The sequence below is a fragment of the Cornus florida genome, unplaced genomic scaffold (assembly GCF_030987335.1).
Source record: "Cornus florida cultivar Cherokee Brave unplaced genomic scaffold, ASM3098733v1 CherokeeBrave_3.0.0_Hap2_Chr02, whole genome shotgun sequence".
Lineage (NCBI taxonomy): Eukaryota > Viridiplantae > Streptophyta > Magnoliopsida > Cornales > Cornaceae > Cornus > Cornus florida.
The window spans coordinates 35,277,358-35,285,416 of NW_026775572.1; positions in this window are offsets into that span (position 1 = coordinate 35,277,358).

Sequence of the window (8,059 nt, forward strand, 5' to 3'; positions counted from 1 at the left end):
AAATATCTAGATTTCAAAAGTTATTCAAATGATCCCAAATTAATATATAACAAGCATCAAATCATGGTCATACCATATCTCAAATCTAAAATGGGATACAAGCAAAACACAATTTACTAGAATTTAAATCAAATTAAATCCATTTAATCTCTAGATTTGTAAACTCATCTAAATCATCTCAAATTAACATATGTCAAAGATCAACTCATGGCCATGCCATTTACCAAGTCTAAAATGAGTTATATGCAAGATATGATAAATCACTAATTTCTCAAATTAACAAAAGACATGCATACAACTTATATAAGCATCAATAGCATGCAAGAAACAAAAATATAACCCTATAACATCCCTTACCTCACTAGAGAAGTGTCTCTCTAGAATCCAAGGCCAATCAACACAAAATGGTAAACCCATCTAGGGTTATGTAGAGGAGGATGAGGGGAACAAAAAGTGTTCCAAGCTTCAAGGTCTAAGGTGAATGGAAGGGCCTCAAAAATCAAGGTCAAAGCTTGAGCATCAAGCTCCTCTAATGGTGGCTAGGGTTTTTGGTGAAGGAGGAAATGAAATAAGGTGAAAAATGGGTGAGTGGAGGAAATAGAAATCCTTCACTCACTATGTGTTCCTACACCATGGTCAACACACACAACTATGGTCAATTGCACAAAAACCCCTCCTTAAAACTATAATCCCAAAGTGTCCCAAAAGTAATTTGCAAGACTTAATCCCAAGCCTACACTTGTCACTCATCCAAGGCTCCATCCTAGGCTTAATCTTAAGCCTACACTTGTCAACCATCCAAGCCAACAAGTGTACCAATCCAAAGCCAAGAAGTGGTTGAATCTCCACCCTCCACATGTCATCATCCAAAGCATCAAAATGTCTCCACACAAATATCAACAAGTGGACCAATGAGAGTGTGACACTTGTCACACTTTCTGAAAATTGTAAAAAGGTCATTTTTAAAAATATCTTCCAAATTAAATTGCGAAATGGTCCCTAAGACGAAAAATAATTACTTTACAGTAATTACACAAAAACCTCAAAAGTTTAGAATATTACAAAAACGTTATGCATCTATACCCTTTACAAGAAAAGTAAACACTTAGCATGCTTTTCTACAAAAGTGAAAAATACACATATCATGGAATTTAAATATCATGGATGCATGCAAAACCGGAATCAAATCCGAACACGAAAAGTGAGGTAATGCCAACAAAGTGACAACCGAGAAAAAGACGAAAGGTGAATAGTGTCACAAAAGTGAAAATGTGAAAATGACTCGGTTCTCAAAGGAAGTCGTTAATCCACGGAAAAGAGCCTCGAAAACCATCCACGAGCACTCAATATGACACTAAGAGACGAGAAACCGAACCCAGAAAGGAAAAGATCAACGGAAAAAAAAAAATCCGTAAAAATTCGAGAAAAAGAAAGGGAAGAAAAATGATCGGGTCATTGCAAGAGACTTGCCTTTGAGTCTCAATTTGAAACTCTAAACTGTCGTCTCTGAATTTTTCGATGAGATTCTCGACTGTTGTTTCCCCTCTGTTGCTCTTGGTTTCACCTACGAATAATCTCTCCACCATTCTTCTTGGTCCAACCTTGGTATAGACCAAAACCTAGCCCTCATCTCTTTATCTTTCCCTGTTTCTCTCAGTACCTCTCTGTATCTCTGTTCTACAGAATTTACGTTTATTTTTCTAAAACCCTAAACTATATTACTACGTATATTTATAGGTGTAAACAATAACCCTGGTTCATGTGCAATTAGAGATTAAACCCTAAGTTCAATCCTAGTCGGCCCATGAAACTATACGTGAATTGTAATCCCAAGGTATAACTGTAACCTAAAAGAATACTAACTTAATTTTAACACCACCAGCATTACAGAAAAATATTAATACAATTAGGAATTAAAATAAACCAATTAAAATAATTTCATTAAAAATAATAATAAAAGAAAACAATTTAAACCAAGTAATTCACATAATCACAATCTAAGTCAAATAATGCAAATAAGTCAATTAATTCACACAACCAATTAAAAAAATTAATTTAAACAAATAAGTCCAATAATTAAATAAAAATGAAATATAAATTAATATTAAAAATTAAATTCCCATTTTACCCATTTGAAAACTAAGGGTATTACATCACGGGCCAATCTAAGTGACCATTTTTTATGCTTTGTTGTGTAGAGGGGCCCAAAAACCCATTTCCGAGGACCCCTTGCCATCCACGTCACAGATCTGTGACTGCTCATATTCTTCACACAGTTCGATCGATCGAATATATTTCTCAGATAGATCGATCGAACTTAGTTACTTAATTTCTCAAATCGATCATGTGAGATCGATCTCACATTTTTTTTATCGATCGAACTTCACAGATTTCATATACACATTCCATGCATCTTATCTTGTGTCCATGCTACCTCATTTATACCCAATGCCTGTGATTTTCCACATTAGATGCATTTTACACTTATACTGATTAGTATGTTCACATCCTGTCACTTCCATAGATTCATATCATTTATCTATTTTGTCTATCTTACTTGACATACATGATTCTATAACTGTGCTTTAAATTCTTTACTCCAACACTGACTTCTTTTTAAATTTCTTTTTGCAGACCATGGTTAGAGTCAAGACCATAGCTCGCGGACACTATCACAGTGGAGACAGACGCAGACCAGGCGACGAGGTCGGTCTATCTCAGAGGAGAGTCTGACAACGGACAGAGGAGCTAGTAGAGCCCTCACATGAGCCCACTCTACCTCAGTCTCCCATATCTGATAGCAGATTATGTTCATCCGCTGAGGCATCTTCTTTTTCTCCACAGACTGATGCTGAGACTGCACATATTCCATCTCCACCAGCTCAGCCAGCTTTTGATCTAAACCAGCCATTACGCAGATACTCACGCCTTAAGGTGGCGCATGAGTCAGTCTTCGACACAGAATTTTATTCCCGGTCGGTGCTTAACCGATCGATATATGATGATATCTTTTGCAGGGGCATCTCAGCTATCCTCGCCCCTGTCACTTACCCGGTATACCCGAGGCTCGTCTGGATGTTCTACCAGAACCTTCGGCCTACCCTGTGAAACTCGGAGGAGCTGTGGACCATCATTGATGGCTACCCAATCCAGATTCTCGTCGATACCTTATCCAGATCCTACTAGTGTCCACATCTCTGCCCACCAGATCTTCAGGAGGCTTATCATACTCTCTACAGGCCTACCTATGCCGATATGGCCATCTTTCTTACCGGTAACTATGCAGCTGGCGAGACCTTCGCTACCCGCACCTATTTGCCAGATGATATGTGATTCTTTGACTCAATCTTATACCGAAACGTCTTCATGGCCGGCCACAAGATTCAACGAAGAGACGACTACTTGACAGCCCTATATGCTTTCTATTCAGGGCATTGGCTATCTATTCCTTCCCTCATCTGGTGTGTGATAAGAAAGCTTTATAATGATTACATTAGCAGGGAGCGGCACAAGCGACCCAAGTTACTCCCCTTCGGCCACCTCATCACCCAGATTTTACGCGATCTGCGCTTTCCCTTCCAGCCACGGGAGTGTACTGAGAGAAGATCCTGTTCCTTCAAAAAGAAAGACTGGGATAAGAGCTACAACACTATTATCAAGAGACTACAGAATGACGCGGTAGTGGTGGCAGAGGAGTTAGAGGCTGAGTAGGTAGCTGCAGCGGTAGCAGCAGACCCGGTAGCGGACGATGTACCAGTCGGTCCGGTTACTGTGCACATTGATATCGACCAGGAGTAGCCTGCCGAGGACACAAAGTAGCACTCTCCAGGGTCGCCCATACACTTCCACGAGCAGACTTAGGATCATTATTCTCCAGATCCATCACCTAAGGCTCTAGACCACATCCTCAGCTTTCGAGAGCGTCTACAGACTCTGGAGACTCAGTGGCATCTATCTGAGCAGAGACTGTCTCCATTAGAGCTGACATTGCTTCCCTTCGCACGAATGTCATGACCGCATTCCGAGACCTATCTAGAGACACCTGTGGAGTGCATCCTGCCCGTCCTACCTCTTCCTCCTGATCTCTTTATCCCTTTCCTCCCGTCATCTCATATTTCTATGATCTCTGCATATTTTTGATACTGTTATATTATTTTTGTAGCCGTGTCTGTCGACTTTGATACTGGATGTACTGTACTTTATTTTCTTTTCTTTTATATATATGTTTTTTTCTGTATGGATGTCATATTTTCATATTCTTATAGTTATCTGTTTGACTCCATCAGGTGTATCCAAGTGACTTTAGTGAGAGACAGTACTGACCAAAATTTTTAGTAACACCCTTATACCTCTCTCTATTTTCCGTTGCTATCTCATTTACACTTGCATGTCTACTGTACACTATGATTATCCCTTTTGTTATCTGAAGAGTTTTATCCAAGTGCCAAAATTTTAGGACCACAATTAATCCCAAGTTTGGGGGGGCTATGCCACCTACTTTGGATACTTCTGTTCTGGCTATTCTTTGTTATAGTTGCACTGGTATACTCTTTCCTTATATTCTCTTTACACATTGAGGACACTGTACCATTTAAGTTTGGGGGTAATGGTGCTTTGTAGTGTTTGCTTTTAAATTCAAAATGTTAAGCATGACTTGTGTATTTGAGGGATTTTCTATGATTGGTCCATGATTAGCTATGATTTTAATCTTTTGAGAACTATATTGCTTAAAGTTTAAAAACTGCTTGACTTGAGAGTCCAATACTCCTTGTATGCCTTGTGGATGTTATTTAGGAGTAAATTTTTTTAAAAAATTTATATTTTACTTACACTCGTGGTCCACATCATCCTGCTTTTTATGATTGTTTTGAGATTCACTCTAGGATTCTACACTGGCACATGCGCACACTAGCATTCATTTTTGGGGTACATGCTTTGTTTATTATTGAATTGGTTATATCCCAATTAGGCTAATAGTGCATTGAAAGCTTTTATTCTTGATAAAGGTGGATAACAAACCCTTTTTCACTAAGTAGCCGGGATTCTAGCCTCATCAAGTACTGAATTTCTCGCGCCGAAAGGTGGAGGGTCCAAACTCTAGGTTAATAATTGAATGAGAAATAATAATAATAATAATAATAATAATAATAATAATAATAATAATAATAATAATAATAATAATAAAAGTTGCAAAAGTAATAAAAAAAGTGAGCACTTCTCCCAAAAGGTGAGAAGTGAGAAATAATTAGATGGTGGCTATTTTGATTTGTAGCCTAGTTGATTTGAGCTTGTAAGTCCGTAGGGGTGTTTGAACGCCAAATGCCCTAAAGCCGTCTGGTTTGGGAGTCATTGACCTAACGCTCAACCTTATGAATCGCTAGAAAGCTTAATAGATCACTACATTGCACAATGCCTCCATCCTTGATCCTATTAAAAAAAAAAAAATTTGAGTGAAAAGAATAAGCACACCTAGTTCAATAAAGCTTTAATAAAAGGTTCACACTTTATTTTGATGATCGGGGTTAGATTTGTATGCTAGTTTGAGGGTAAGGATGTGCTCATTTCTTTAGTTGGCTTAGATTGCGACACGCTTGATGCCGGTCCACTCAAAAAGGATTCTTGAGTTGTTTTTATTTGCATGGTCATTTTCTTGATGTGTAGAGGACCATACTTATTTGCTTGATGTTGAAATTCTGGGAGATTGCTTAAAAATGTTTGAAACATTGCATACTTGAAGTTGTTTTCTCCCAATGCTTGTTTGCAATATTGGTGCCTCTTTTGTGAGAATGAGCTTAATGTTTGTGGGTATCATTTCTGAAAACTCTCACAAGACTTCACTCATCCACTAGGGGTAACCTAGGGGTTTAAAAGGCTTGTTGCATATGCTAAATGCAATCGTGTTCCCTATGAAAATCACGTAATGTTTTTATTGCTGTCTAGTTCATAGTTGTATAGTTGTTCATTTCATTTCTTTACCTTGTAGTTCATTGCTAAGGACTAGCAATATTTAAGTTTGGGGGTGTGATGAGCGCTGAAAAGTGCACACTTAAACCCCTCAAGCTTAGGTGTTCTAGGACCTTTATCTATCTTATTTTCTCGCCTTAGATTGATTTCGTGTTATTTTCATTTTCAGGTACTTATTCCCAAAATAAGCTAACTCAGCCAAATAAAAGCATAAATGAAGCAATTCTTGGATAAATCAAAGAAAGGAGCAAAGTAGAGTAAAAGAAAGCACAAGGGTGGAATTTCAGCAACTTCGATCGATCTCAAGAAAAGTTCAATCGATCAAACTCCAATTGATCTCAGCTCTTCAAGATAGATCCTGGCCATGATGTTATTTCCAGAGATCCCAAAACTTTGATCGATCCAACATCATTCTTTGATCGATCGGACTTTCCTGTCCTTATCCAAATGATTGATCTTATCCAAACTGTACCGCCCTACCAACCACTTTTGTCATTTTCTTAAAAATATCTTCAAAATATCTCAGATTTGTTTTTATCCAAAAAGGCGCCACCATTGAGGATCGATCCAGTCTAAGTTCGATAGATCTCAGCCATGTTCGATTAATCCAAGTACAAGGTTCGATCGATCGAACTTCCTCCAGTGCAAAAAAGTTAAATTTCCAACTCACAAAAAGTTATCCTTTATCCAATCATTGGGGAATATTTGCTATACGACCCCAGCTCATTTTGGGTGTTATTTGACCTACCTATATAAGGATAAGGATTATTTTTTATATCATATTATATCATACCTTATAGAACTCTTAGTGAGGAAGAAAAGAAGATGATGAGGCTAGAGACACCATTGGAGACTCTTCATCAACCAAGGAGCAGATTTCTTCCATGGAGCTTGCCCTTGAGGGTTGGGAGACATCATCCATGAGTGGCTAGACATCCTCTTGGGGCTAGAGTTAGCCCTAAGCATGCTTTCTACATCTTGATTTATGTATTTTTGAGGGGATTTATATTATGATACATGTTTTGACACTTTTATATATATATATATATCTTGTTTATTCAATGATTTGTATGGTTTAATGCTTTCAATTGATCATTTAATTATATCCATATGTCTATGTATGCTAGAATAGATGTTCATGTGTCTATCTCTATTTCTTGTGTTGTTGATGCATGTCTATTTGTATTAATACTATAGATCTACAGATTGTCAAGACACAGTGCTTAATGATATGTTCTTGTGGTTTATTTGATGGTTCATACTCATTTCTTGATAATTGTACCTCTTCCTTAGTTTAATTAGTTTAATTTCATGTCATTAGCTTAATTGTAGTGTAGTAGTAGTCTAGTTGTTAAATGGGAGGATAATCCATGCTTGTTGTTTAATATTCCATACTTATGAATGCAAGTGATATATTTCTCTAATTTTGTGTTGTCTTTAGATTGTGAAATTAAAGAGGAACTAATGGCTTAGTTTGATATGTTGTGCTATTCATTAAGTTGTCTAGACAATATATGCTTAATTGGTCATCCATGCGTGTTGAAATAACCATACACGCACCATTATTACAATACATGCCTTTCCCCTCATTAATCATTGATTAAGGGTGTAGAAGAGTTATGCTTAGTGCTGATCTCTAAACCCCAAGATTTTTCTCTCTCTTATTTTACCTCTATTTCATTATTGTTTACTTTAGTTTAATTGCATCTTAGCTTAATTCAACCACGAACCAATCCTTTGATCACTCGACCTATTAACCCTAATTTTGATTACACAACCTTTTACGACCCTCACAATCCCTTGGGACGATCCCTACTCACTCTTGCTACGTTAGTAGTAGTGTTGGTAGTGGTTTTTATAAATTTAAATTTGACCTAAAAGGTTTTTCTTGAACTGCACATTCACTACATTATTTTGACGTATACAAGCGGCCACCGTCAATTAGTGACAAATGCAAGCTCCAAAATTTGTCATACAATTAGTGTGTGTGTGTGTGAGGTAGTGCACGACCGCATAGTGAGTGGAGAAATACATTAAAACTAGTTTAGGTATTTTATTTTTATTTTATTTCATCTCTTTCATCTCAAACCCTAAC